The sequence below is a fragment of the Grampus griseus genome (genome assembly GCF_964374135.1).
Source record: "Grampus griseus genome assembly, chromosome: 9".
Taxonomy (NCBI): domain Eukaryota; kingdom Metazoa; phylum Chordata; class Mammalia; order Artiodactyla; family Delphinidae; genus Grampus; species Grampus griseus.
The window spans coordinates 50,280,830-50,295,281 of NC_139003.1; the positions used below are offsets into that span (position 1 = coordinate 50,280,830).

A 14,452-nucleotide genomic window follows, 5' to 3' on the forward strand; every position below is an offset into this window, starting at 1 on the left:
GCCAGGTGTTCTGTAGGACACTGAGAGTAAAAACACACTCCTTAAAACAAAGGAAATTGTAGACTAGAGGGGGGAAATTAAAAATAAATAACTCATGACCTAAACACTGATATGGACTTGAAAAAATTGCTATGGGGGTAGGGGGCGAAGGGAAGAATTACATATTCATTCTAGGGCAAGTGGAGAAATCTTCACAGAGGAAGTGACATCTGAGTCAGAACTTAAAGGATGAATTGGAGTTCATCTCAAAGTTCCCAGTGAAAACCAAAGCTTAAAAATCGAGGAGGTGGGGCTTCCCTGGTGGCGCAGTGGTTGAGAGTCCGCCTGCTGATGCAGGAGACACGGGTTCGTGCCCCGGTCCGGGAAGATCCCACATGCCGCGGAGCGGCTGGGCCCGTGAGCCATGGCCGAGCCAGCGCGTCCGGAGCCTGTGCTCCACAACGGGAGAGGCCACAGCAGTGAGAAGCCCGCGAACCGCAAAAAAAAAAAAAAAAAAATCCAGGAGGTGGGCTTCCCTGGTGGCGCAGTGGTTAAGAATCCGCCTGTCAATGGGGGGACACGGGTTTGAGCCCTGGCCTGGGAAAATCCCACATACCACGGAGCAACAAAGCCCGCACACCACAACTACTGAGCCTGCGCTCTAGAGCCCGCAAGCCACAGCTACTGAAGCCCGCGCTCCTAGAGCCTGTGCTCCACAAGAGAAGCCACCTTAATGAGAAGCACGTCCAACGAAGAGTAGCCCCCACTGGATGCAACCAGAGAAAGCCCGCGTGCAGCAACGAAGACCCAACGCAGCCAAAAAAACAAAAAATCGAGGAGGCCCAGTTTATGAACACCTCCACTAGGCCAGCATTTCCAAATGTGTTTATAGATCTTATTTGAAAAATAAGATCAAAAGAAAGTTAGGTCAAAAGAAAGTTAGGAATGCTAGAGTCTACCCATTAAATAATTTTCTTTACAGCAGGACTTTTCAGAACCTTTACACCCCAGAATGGATACCAACTAAATACATGAAATGATACCCCAAATGTTGACATTGGTTACTTCATGAGCGGAGAAATGGAATAGAATGAAACCAATGCACATCACGAATTTAAAGACATAGTGCAGTGATTCCAGGCTTAAGGAAAGCCCCCTCTTCCTTGTAGAACTTGAGGGTCTACTTGTCTGTGTACACAATTTATGTCTGTATTCATAGTCTGTACTTATGAATTTATTTTCATGTGTGTTTTGGGCTAAAGTAAGAAAAAGTGATTATATGCTCCACTAATGAATATTTGAATTTCTGCTGAAAAAAGCAGCAGATGAATCTTAACATTTATTATTACTGGCATTTATTATATTGGTATCACCACTGCAATCATTCTCACTCCAAAAAGATTGTCATTGTCTTATAGGATTCTAGAGAGACTCAGCCACCATTTTGTGGGGTGTCAGTGTTAGAAGACTAGGAAACCCTGAGTAAGATGAACAATACACATGCATATGGTTGATAATTATGTACTAGATAACTAAATCAAATAGCAACCCAGAAATCACTTTTTTCCTTGTATAATGATCAACGAATAGATTAAGAATCAGATCTTCCCTTCACAGTCACTGCATGTATGAAATAGTATGTGTTGAATTATGCTTTTTCTATTTGTGAAAAAAAGTACGATGGAAGTATATTTTAAGGAACACTAAATATTAATAAAAAGGGGAAAATGCAAATGGTCTAGATGACATAATTAAAGATGGATGACCCGGTGGGTCACTATTCCTGTGAACAAAACTTCAGAAACTGCAGGTAAAGAAAGACTTCAAGTCTCCCACATGACACTATTTAAAGCATGTGCTGCCTGTATAATAGGCTGGAAAGGGACTATTCATTTGATGAAGGGAGACTTAGATCTATGACTTACATTATCATGATGAATCCTATATTAATATTAAAGTTCTATCCATCACACTGGAAATTTCCCTAGAGGGTTTTTAACATTTCCCTGGTGACTGCCTTAATATGTAAATCAATGCCATCCTGAGAGGCCAGAGCAGAATCTCTGCTTATAACTTTTTCTACATTACATTTTTTCCCCACTTTATTTCTATGCAAATTGAGTCCTTTTTAGTTTTAGAAAAAAGTTGCCCTCTCTTCGGATAATCCGCGTTCATACTGCTCTCACAAATGCTCTCATTCAGCCATTCCATATGGTTTCCTATTTCCCTTTTCTTTGCTGATAGTAAAATTAGCAGCAGTAAGAGGTCTTCTCTGTAGGCTTAGGAAACTTGACTCAAGCTGTTAGTACAAGCAATAAATGCTGGCCAGCTTATGTTTTGTAGCCTGTAAAATGTTGGAAACTGTAGTTCAGATTCTTTGGTCAGTGGCCACAGTCTTCAAAGGTCATATTTCATCAAAATCACTTCAGCAACTGCTGTTCAACATGCCTGTCCAAAGAGAGAGAGAGGGTGATGCAATCAGATCACGTGGGAAAGGAGTTAGTCTCTTGGTACTAATTTGCAGTGTATTAGGTACAACGCTGCCCCAGGTTCTCAGGTGTAACAATAAGCTCGGGAGCTCCTTGACCCTAATTATAAGACGCTCCAAGGTGAACTGCATTTGAGATTTGGAGTGGGGGTGAAGGAGAAGAATAACAGGCCAAGAATCATTCACTAGGCCTGATTCCTTCTTCTGTGCCAGAAAGAAAACCTAGAAGATAAAAATCCATCTTCTACCAACCTTCCAGTTATGCTCTCCTCTCTCCCAGGCTGCACCCCACCTTCTCTTCCTCCAGCCCACAGTGAACTCTAGAATAATAGCAGCAGTGGTAGCAGCAACTAGTACGCAACCCTTTGGGGGAACTTTCTGGGCTGATGACTCAGCCAGCCCTGCAGAGCATTTGCTCAACTTTTTCTCCAAATGGGCTGGTCAGAACCTTTGACTGGACCACTGAACAGAGAGCACGTGGACACTGAGTGGCTACCCTTCACCCCACAGCTTAATTTTATTCCAGACGTAGCCAACTGACATCACCCTCCCCAAGTCCCTTTTCACAATTTACACCTCAAAATGCTTCCCAGGTGTACGCCCTCTGCCCAGGCTCTCTCCCGAGGGAGAGCGGTCACCATAACTCAGGGGATCCTGAACTCTCTTTACTGTTATGTAGTTAGAGGAGAGCGCTGTGGAACCAAACACTCAGCCTCTTAGATGGAGAGCATCTACTGCCAGCAATGGAAGGGAGAAATTACCTGGCAGATTTTTCATTTGAAAAACTTTATAAATTTTTAAATCTTACTCTTTCGGAATGAGCCATAAATGGGTCAAATGATACAGAATAGTAAAATGGATGTGATATGAATTCTTTATAATTATGGAAATGGCAGCGTCCTTATTGGTTACGAGTCACGTAACATGTAATCCCCGTCTTGGGTTATTAATAATGGATACACAGTTATCAAATTGTTTTAATGAACACTTCTGAAATACTTTCTGTCACTAAAAGCAAATATTTTATTGTAGACAGATATGGTTGTAGGATTGAACTAGGATATCCCATTATTACTACTTCTAATTTAGTGTAAATACTGTCAAAAAAAATGACAGAGAACAATGAAGCTAATTACCAAAGAATATATGCCTATATTTGGAATTATACACAAGAGTCTTATTTTTACTGTCTCCAAAATAAACACTCCTTGCTGATCTCTACGTAGTTCATTATATAAGGAGAGGAAATTTTGGAGTGTTTCCAAGGAAGACTACCCAAGGATCAGGCAAAGAATGGTAAATCTGCCTAACTTAATAGAAAAATAAACTTTCTTGCTCAGAGGGCAATGAACCATTCTACTCTGGGTCACAGAACTCACCTGACCTTAGTAAACTCAGTGCAAAGAAATGAAACAAGCCAGTATCACATAGCAGCATAAAGGGCTTCAGAAACATTTAGGAACGAGGACCATTTAGGGACCAAACCACCTGGTCCTGAAATTCTCAGGACAGTACTTCATATCCGGTACTGAGCATAATGCTGGAATCAGGAGTGCCTCCAAATGCCGAAGAGGAACACTTGAGCCAGGGCTCTCGCCTGCCAGGGGAGAAAGGGAATCTTACAGGCTCTCAAAGTTGGCACCGCTTTTCATGGATATATGGAGAAATAGCTGGGAATTGTGCCCTCGGCTGCCCCTGGGGAAGGAAGATCTAGAATTTATTTTGTTTTGTTTTGTTTTTATCATCAAAGCCCCAAACGAGCCACAGAAATATCACACAAGAGCAGCTGCTTGCAAAAACAAAGATCTAGACGGCAGCAATGAAAGCACTGTCTGCTGGTATCACTGGGCTAGGATAAAGACCTTCTCAGCACCTTTAGAGAGGAACAGAAATAGCCACACCATCACAGGATGGTTAAGATGCCCTTTGACTGCATGTCAGAACTAGTTTTTCATCAGCTTGGGAAGTAGTTTTCCTCTGCAAAGTGAATTGGATTTAGGGAGAGAAGAGTCCAGATTCTCCCTTATACTCTGTCTTTCCTGCTCTTTTGAACACCTACTGTACTGTCTTCCCAGTAGTACCACCCACCCCCAGCTCTTCCACAGGTTTGCAATTGGATCTTCTATGTTAGGGCAGTGTGACCCACCCTGGCCACAAATGACTGGTTCAGGATGGGGTACCTTACCTAGACCGGGCCAATCATAATCTTTCCCTGGCATGTTGAATCTGGAACTCAGACGAGGCAGTTTCTCATAGGGTGGCTGAAACTGAGGATGTGTAAACTCAGAAGTTTTGGCAAACAGATAGAGAAGCAGAGAGATCAAGACAGCGGTAGGAGGGAATAATGAAGCTGATGCACAGAGAGAAGAAACGAGGATGCAGGAGAAAGTCCTGATGGTGATTTGAATCCTAGGCTCCAGATGTTCTATAGGCCCCAGTCTCATTCATAAGACATCCCAGTATCCTCATAATAAATTCCCCATTTTGTTTAAACACATTAGAAATTTTAGTAATATGCAACAAAGGATTTGAGTCATCTCTCAGGTAAAGGAGAGCCTAGTTTTGCCGCTGTCCTCAATAATGAAGGCCTCAACTACAAAACACTTACACAAACAGGAAACCACTCAGGAGGCAGGGAGGTCCAAAGTGAGCCCACAGGGAGTTTTCTTCTATTCCATCTCTCACCACGCCCTGCTTAGCCTGTGTATCAGGGACTGCCTAGGATTATAGGACCCCTTCCCCCCTGGATATTTTAATCCAAATGAGATCAGGTCAAGATATTCATTAAGGAAAGTTTTAAAGAGATAAATTTAAATAAACTTCAGCCTAAAGTACATGAAAACATAGGAAGGGCGATTGTACTGCTCTTGACGTAGAGGTTGGGGAATGGGGCACAGACAGAGGAGGTATTTATTGGAAGATCCACATTGATGCTTCTAGACCATGGATCATTGGCTACTGCTATCATTAAATCAGAAGGGGCTCCACCAGGGCCCATCAGCCAAAGCCCACTATTCTTAAACTGCTCCAGGTCATTCAAGCCTGTATTTATAATCGGCTATTGTCCCTAGAGATGGTATGCCTGCTTGTGCATCTAAATATATTCTGAAACCTTTCCTAGCTTTGTCTATTTTCTTTACTATAGGTACTCAAAAAGGAAATATCTGATTTCTTAAATTCACCTGGTACAAAACCCAGTTTAGAATTAAATCCAGTTGATATTTAACAGGATTAGGTTAACACTTATTTAGTTCATTTAACCTCCATAAGTATAGAATTTTCTGTCTAGATCTCACCTTTTACAATGAGAAGATTACCAGAAAATCTTCTCCTTTAATTAAATTTATACCCAAAGTCACTGTAGGTTTAAAAGTATGTTTTTAAGTGTCCCCTCCAAATACAACTATTTGGCCGAGGGCTTTTCTATTTGCTTGCTCAGAATTGGTTGCATTTTATATGTCATGGACCTGACTGAGTTTAGCCAGCAAAACTGCCATGCAGTAATTCCTGGCTATGTCATGGACACATCCCTTTGAGGGTCCAATAAAACCAGTGTTGAAGAGAAGTGTAACCCCCTTCTCAGTGACGAAGTCCAGCCAGTGTAATCCAGGGGCCCACTGGTATGAGGTACTCACATGAGCTCAGACCTAGAGCAAAGAGGCAGGAAGTATGGCCAAAGCCAAAGGACTGGTAACAGAAAAGAATAAAGTCCAAATGCCCGTGTGTTAGTGCAAGTGTGGTCAGAGCCAGGCCAGCTTCTACTCAGAACCAAGGCAATTGCATGGCTCCTGCAGACCTTGTGGGAGCTCTCACCAAGAGCCCACAGGAGCACAGAAACCACATGACCCCCAATCAGGAAGAAAAAAATAAACGAACAACAACCCATTCATACGCGTATTTCAATTCACCCCCTTTTCATTTTTTTCCATCAGAGATGAAAGAGCATCTAGGAGGGTCCATTTGAATGATGATGCTAATTTTTATTGGTCACCCATCTGTCCTTATTCCTCTGTTTGAGATGAGAAACAGTTGTCTTTTTAAATACCCTCCAAAACCCACATCCGTGTAGGTTTAAGCGACAGATTTCCTCCCCAGTGAAGGTGTGGCCAGGATAGTGGAAAACGTCAGCCTAAGGATTAGGCTAGGTCCTTCCTAAGCTATTCAAAGTCTCACACTTTCTTTTTATTAAAGCAAATTATTATTTGAAGAACACATTCCACATTTTGGAGCAGAATCCTTCAAAACAAAGATAAAACAAAAAAACCCAAGGTATTGAAAAAGCACACACTTTGTAAGAAACTAAATTCTTCTGCTCAGGTTAGAAAAACAAGATGGCTGCTTGCTTATTTTAAAAATATCAAAAGACAAGATTGGCCAAAAACAGAGAAAAAAAAAGAAATCCCAGTAAAGGTCTTGGTTTCCATTACCTATATTTGTATAAACGCTATGTGTTGTTTTAACTAAACATCTGGCCTTTGTCCCTCATGTAGAGAATTCGTAGTTTTCTTGACACTTTGGCAAGAGGTACCACAACCCCCTGCCAGGCTAGTAAAAATCACACATTTTTCCTGCAAGGGAAAAAATGTCAATAAAAATGAAACATTAAAAAACATAAAAGCTCGAGTTGGAAGGCCTTGCTGAGGAGAGTTTGCTTCCTAATCAGCCTTGCACAATTGCTTTAAATTATTTTTAAACAGTACCACACCATATCGTTTGAAAGATCTAATACTGATACTGCAAGTTTGTTCAATGTATTGTTCTAAAATACGTCCTTTAGGGCTTCCCTGGTGGCGCAGTGGTTGAGAGTCCGCCTGCCAATGCGATGCAGGGGACACGGGTTCGTGCCCCGGTCCGGGAAGATCCCACATGCTGCGGAGCGGTTGGGCCCGTGAGCCATGGCCGCTGAGCCTGCGCGTCGGGAGCCTGTGCATCCGGAGCCTATGCTCCACAACGGGAGAGGCCACAATAGTGAGAGGCCCACGTACCACAAAAAAAATAAAAATAAAAAAAATAAAAAAATAAAATACGTCCTTTAGATATAGCGACCTTGCCATTTAATCAACCTCCTAGAATAAATCATGTGAATTAATTTTTATAAATATTTAATGTCTTTTCTTGTATTCTACAATTTGACTCTTTAAGTTATTTCAACCAGAATTGAATTTCAACTGCTTTTACTACATAAAGGAATAATCTTTGTCTCACATTCACATCGGCACCTTCCAAGGCCCTGGCATTGTAATCTGTCATCGTAAATACAGAAGAAAATACAACCCTGCTACCAAAATATGACAAGCTCATTATAACAAGCCACTCATAAATCTTGAAACAAAGCCACCACCACACATTTTAAAAATAATAATTTTACACAATTTGCATAGGGATATTTTTGTTTGGAACCAAGGCAGGTATTTCTTTCTCTTTGCACACATAATACTGAAATAAATTATACAGTAATACCACCACCCACCTCTAAAGAGGGCCAGATATTAACTAACAAATAGTAGCAAAATACTTCGCAAACATGAAATGCAAAATAAGACCATAATGGCCATCAATTCTTCTGCATAGCATAGCAGTTGGATTATGCTTAAAGAGAAAGGAAGAAATAAGCAGTGTAAAAAGGCAAGTGCCTGGAAGTAAATGGCTGGGTTGAGGGTAAGAAGAAGGGCTCTATAATGAGGTTCCTCTGGATATTAAAATTCATCACCTCTTTGGTAGATCTTGCCACGGCCTCAGGGGGCCTAGATCAATGTGTGGAGTGAGCTGGCCCTTCTATATAAAGATTTATATAAAAACATACAGCCCATGGCACAAAAACAGTCTCTTATTTGAAATGTTTTACTAGGAGTTCAGATAAACCAGAGCCTTACAAAGTCCTAAATCCAAAACAAGTCAGCTCACTTCCTGATTGATGGAAATGATTTGTCCCCAACTCTGCCTGCCTGCCAGAGGTTAGCGTGCAGCTAGTGGTTGTGAACAAATAATAAGCAATCAGAGAACCCTTTTCTGTGCTCAGCCAGTGGGCCTAAGAAGTCTGCCTAGTGAGAGACCCTGAAGCATCATCAGGAAGCCCTCCTTAGGGCTGTGCAGTCCCCTTTCACACCCTTCCTCGTGTTTTGGCCCATCAACACAGCTGGATCCATCAGGACATATTGAACTTATCAAGCTGCATGCTCCACTACAACAGAATAAACCTAAGTTCACATTCAACCTACCTATCCCTGACGGTCCATGTAGAGGTCTCAGTCTGGGAAAGCCCTCGATGCGAATCCTCAGCAAGAGAATGTTAAGATGCTATGGTTTCAGAATAAGCCACAAACTTAAGGTCTAAAAATATATGTCTCAGGCTTCCCTGGTGGCACAGTGGTTGAGAGTCCGCCTGCCGATGCAGGGGACACGGGTTTGTGTCCCGGTCCGGGAAGATCCCACATGCCGCAGAGCGGCTGGGCCCGTGAGCCATGGCCACTGAGCCTGCGCGTCTGGAGCCTGTGCTCCGCAACGGGAGAGGACACAACAGTGAGAGGCTCGCGTACCGCAAAAAAATTTTTTAAATTAAAAAATATATATAAGTCTCAGTAAAGAGAAAACTCTGGTCAGTGGCCAAAACCGGGAAAAATAAGTAACAAGCAACTTCAGTTTTAACTCCTATTCCCAATACTAATGAAAAATTTATTCATTTATTTAGAAATAAAATTTTCTGAGCATCTGTGAGATAGACAATAGAAATACTCCTATGATCTGCAAAAGCAAGGTCCCGCCCTCACACAATTTACAGAGCAGCAGAAGAGGAGACAAGAAACAGGGCAAGTCAGTGAAAGGAGCCATTGACGGAACGCCAAGTCAGAAGAGTCTTCTCCCAACGTAGGATGCCTCAGCTGAGACCCAAACAATGAATCGGTGTAAGAAGGACAGAGGGGAGTGGATACATACCCCATGCACAGGAAAATCCTGGGCAGAGGCCTGGAGGCAAGAGAAACCTCATCCATTTGGAAGAACAGAAAGAAGTTAGTCATAAAACAGAGTTGGTAGGGAATGGTGAGAGAGAATGCTGGAGAAATAAGCAGAGAACAGGTCCTAGAGAGTGGGCTTAGGGATTCCGAGGGAGGTGGGAAACCATTGGAAGATATTAAGGAAGAAATCATAAATATATTGTATTATAAAATTTTTTCTGATTGTGTGGTGGAGGAAGAACTGAAGAGGACAAACACAAAGGTCTAGGCAAGAGAAAACGATGAACTGAGTAAAAGCAATGGGGATGCAGAAAAATGAACAGCTGTAAGAGCTATCTAGAAGTTAGGAGATAACAGGCTTGATTGGGCAGACCAGCACAGGGAGTGAGTGTTCAGACTGCTTGCATTCAATCCTGGATCTGCCACCTATAGGGAAAGTTACTTACTCTTTCTGTGTCCTAGTTTCCCTTTCCGTAGAATAGGAACAATAATGGTACCTGCTCATGGGATTATCATGAAAGATAAAGAAGCTAATTCACAAAGTGCTTAACAGCACTTTAACAGAACAGTTCCTGGCACATGACAAGTGGTCAAAAAATATAGGCCATTATTATTGAGTGCAATAGCTCAAAACTAGAAACAACACAATTAACTGTAGACCGTGATGCGGAAGACCCAAAAGTCTGTTGGGGTGACCCAACAGACTTCTCTACTATCCACACCTTCTCCAATACAGGCTGAATTCCAGTCAGTTTGTCCTTCCCTTGGATACTCTCCCTTGGCCCTCGAGTATTCTTTACCCCTTTATAGCTAATCTCCTGTTATAACTAGTAATTCCCTATATTAACCATTTCCTATTCAAATTACTGTGTGTTTTCTGTCTTCTGATTGGACCCTGACAAATATAGTAACTATTCACTGAAATGGAAAACAGGAGGAGAGACAGGTATTGAATGGATAAATTCCATTTTGGACATACTGGACTTGAGATGCTTGTGGGACATCCCAAGAGCACTGTCTGGTAGGAAGCTAAGTATCTGGGGTTTCCAAAGCTCAGAAGTGTCCAGGATGGAGAGAAAAGCTTAGAAGGGAGTAGGCTTAAGTTCTCTAAAGTCTTAGTAAACGAAGCATGTGTGGAAATGCCACACGTCAGGGAGATAGATTTTATTTTTGTATGCTCATATGTCTCATCAAGAATCCCTAAATGTGCTATGTATATGGCAGCACATTTCATCAAAAGATTTATGGTGATTTCGTATTGTGTATGTTAGGTAATGTTCTCTTATACCTGTTAACATTTTCAAAGCTAATGGAAGATGTAGTTGAAAAGAGCCAAGCCCTATATTAATAAGATTAGAACTCTAATTATACTCTAAACTTGGAAGTTTAAACCCAGTCGAGGCAAGGGAGTAATTAGTCACATCAGCTACTCTGGATACTGACTGCAGTCAGAAAAATTAATTGATGTGCCAAAACCCCAAGTAGCAGCACTGAAAACTGGTGAACTGCTAAAGTTTGAAACAACTACATACAAGCATGTTTTGAAAGAGACCCAGGCTGATCCATTCCACTTTTTCCAGAGTCTGAACTCGGCCAACATAACTTGCTCCTTGCTTCACCCAATTCTCAAAAGTTTGGATCTACTGACCACAATAAACAGGAAGTTCCATCAGCAGTTTGCAAAGGAACAATTTGGAAGAGAAATGTATTAAATCCTCAGGGAAATTAAACCCAAATAATCCAATAACAACATTGCAAAATTAACAGTAGACTATGAATTGAATTAATTGCCTCCTGCTGTGGGGATTCTTGGCTACCAGAGTCCAAAATAAATGAGACCAGTGACGTCAACTGCCTAAGAGAGGTCACAGGCAAGTGTGACCTTGGGGTACATGTGTTTACCCACAATTGTTTTTCAACTTTCTGATTTATTCTGTAGATCTTTAATAGAGAGAAAGGTCTTCACTTCTGCCCATCTCATACCTCAAATTATGGTAGGTTGGTGAGAGAAGCTAGAGGTGGTACAATTCTTGACATAAAAGGTGCAATTTTATGACTTGTTCTTTTGTGAATTCACCTCTAAGTGCCTGTATCTAGAAGTAGCTGGAGTGTTAGAAATCGATCAGTGCAAGGTCTTTTTCTTCTGAGAGGGTTGAATGGAGAGGTGGGAACAAATAATGATTTCTCTAGAACCTAGGCAGTCTAGTGATAAAGGAGGTCTTTAAGAATACCAGTCAGGGACTTCCCTGGTGGCGCAGCGGTTAAGAATCCGCCTGCCAAAGCGGGGGACATGGGTTCGAGCCCTGGTCCGGGAAGATCCTACATGCTGCGGAGCAACAAAGCCTGTGCGCCACAACTACTGAGGCTGCGCTCTAGAGCCCGTGAGCCAAAACTACTGAGCCCATGCGCCTAGAGCCTGTGCTCCACGACAAGAGAAACCACCACAATGAGAAGCCCATGCACCGCAACCAAGAGTAGCCCCCGCTCACCACAACTAGAGAAAGACCGGGTGTAGCAACAAAGATGCAAGGCAGCCAAATGAATAAGTAAATAGAATACCAGTCAGCTGCTCCAAAAGAGACCTGCTTTGGCATTTCAGTAAATAAGCATTTATTTCTGTAAATTCTTTTCTTATGCCATGATGTCCATGCGCCTGTGGCAATGCAAGATTACCTGTTGTGGTCCAAGTGCAGGTTGGAAAAGAATTTCCAGACACAAGGCAGAATGTAAGGAAGACAGAGTTTATAAAAGAGAAGGGTCACTGCAAGAACAGCGGGCCGACTTCCTGGTAGCCAGGGAAAGTCGACCCCCTTTGCAGGCTAGTAGCCAACTTTTATAGCCTCAAGACAAAGAAAATTCCTGCTGGCAGGATGGCATTAGGTGATTGGTCAGGATGCAATAAGGTTGCTACATGGTGAATATTTTACCTGATATGGAGTCGGGGGGGCTGTCCAGTTTAGATCAGGAGAGCCCATGGCAACAGTTGTTATGGGGGATTGGTTAATTCCAGAGTTTTTGTCCTGTGTCCTTGATGTAGGGTGTCCTTGATGCAGGGCTCCACATTCTCCCCTCTTTTTATTTATGGGCCAAATCTTTGGCCCCTTAATACCCCATTCATGACTGACTATCTACCTATCCCCATCTCCGGCCAGAGGAGCCCAGGTTATTGGGGAAAGGGGTGATGACCGTTCCTAGATTCTTCCTGCTGGACAGGGGTGTTATAGGGGTCCTGGGTTCCCGATACCCGCTCTCTGTCAGGGTGTATTTACGGAGGGTGATGAGAGCCCGCGGAATGATAAGGTGGCTTGCTCCAACATAGTCCATGTGCCAACTGGCCGGTATCCTTGTTGTAGCACCATCTGGAATTGAATCTTTTGAACCTGTTGGGAGATGAACTTAGATAATGTGTTCATATGCAGGGTCCAAACAACAAAACAAAGGCTATCAGGATGGATGGTCCCAACAAGGGAAACAGCCATGTCCATATCTGGATCCCCATAGAGGAGAGGAGGCTGGAAAGCCAGCTGGGGCACTGTTCTGCTCTCTCTTTTAAATATTCTGTTAATTTGATCTTTTTCTTTAGACTCTGAAGGTCTTCTTCAACCTGGCCAGAGGTATGAACATAGAAGCAGCCTGTCTCATTTAGTAGGGCACAGACACCTCCCACCTCAGCTGTTATAACATTAAGGGCCCTCCTATTTTGTCAAAGCACCTTGGCCAGAGAGCCTAGGGCTGACTGCTGTTCCTCAATGGCTGCTACTGTAGCATGCCAAGATTCCTGGACCATGATGGTGCGATGGAGAATGCTCCTCTCTAAGAGGGGTATGCCTGCAAACCAAAGAGCCCGCTAAAGATGCTGTGTACTATTTCAGGCAGTTCAAGAACTGGGTTATCATAAGCATGTCCCCCCAATCAGTGGTTTGTTTTTGTCTCTCCCAGACAGGTCTGAAGGCCTCCTTGAGGAAGGACCCAAGGTTGGGAATGCCTAAGGAAGCTAAATCCTTTGTAGTCATAATGGTCACCTCTGGGACCACCACAGTAATTGTGCAGGAGCCCCTCCAAAGTGTGGGAAGATCCATACAGACCCTGTTACTGCATAGAAATGAAAATCTGGTGCACCTCAAGGATACCCCTGTTATGGGTCCCCAGAGCCAGGCCCTGACGTTTTGGGAGTTTTCCTCTGGAAATAGACTGGGGTCCCATGGCCTAGGATTACATTGGGAAGGCCAGGCACTGAGGAAATAATCATCTATACATAAAGGGGAGAAGCCAGGCTCTGACTGATTATGAGTGTGATGGGGGGATTGGCATAACAAATTTCTAAATATTAGTTGAATTATGTTATATTTTGGAGGAAAGTCTTGTCGGGAGGTTAAACTAAGTAAGTGTCGGGTGGTCACACCGATCCCCACATATTTAGTTCCCAGGGCCGAGCAATTTATGGGTATGTGGTCTTCATTAATATATTTCTTAGTCTCATTTTTCCTTGAATTTCCCCAATACAAAGTGAAATTACCTTCATGTACATCATATTTATTTTCCTCTGACCAGGGATTCCACTCCAGGCTAGTCTGATTAAAATTGAGGGTGTAGTTACAAAGAGAGTCATTTAGCTAGCCCCAAATGGGTCCCCATCCATCCAGGTTTTGGAAACAGAGCTGTGACTCATCTGCCCAAGCTTGGGCTAATGCCCATATCCTGTTTTTCTCTTCATGAGTACAAGTGGTCAGGACTAAGTGAATGGCTTGCCAGGTCAGGTCAAAGGCTATAGTGAGGGCCTGAAATGCCTTAATAAAAGTGGTGGGATCCTGACTGAAGGAACCTAACTTGTTTTGAATTTGGGAAAATGTCAGACATGGGAAAGGGAACATGGACTCTAATAATGCCCATGTCTCCATTTGCTACTTCCCTTAGGGGGAGCATATTAGAACCTGTTTCCTGGCGTTGCGCAGTTCTTGATCTTGTGTGAGGAGAGTGGGCTTTCGCCCCGATAAGGGGGTGCCTGTTGGGGAGCTGTGGGTTGAGGCGGGGG

The 14,452-nt window shown here is 42.9% G+C and overlaps 1 long non-coding RNA gene across 1 annotated transcript in view; it reads right to left on the minus strand.

Moving 5' to 3' along the window:
* Positions 1-709: 709 nt before the first annotated feature.
* The window catches only part of LOC309827289, a 71,975-nt gene continuing 58,232 nt past the window's right edge, over positions 710-14,452 (minus strand). Inside the window, exon 5 of the long non-coding RNA XR_014297207.1 lies at positions 710-2,427. This is a non-coding gene — a long non-coding RNA (uncharacterized lncRNA). The remainder of the gene's footprint in view (positions 2,428-14,452) is intronic.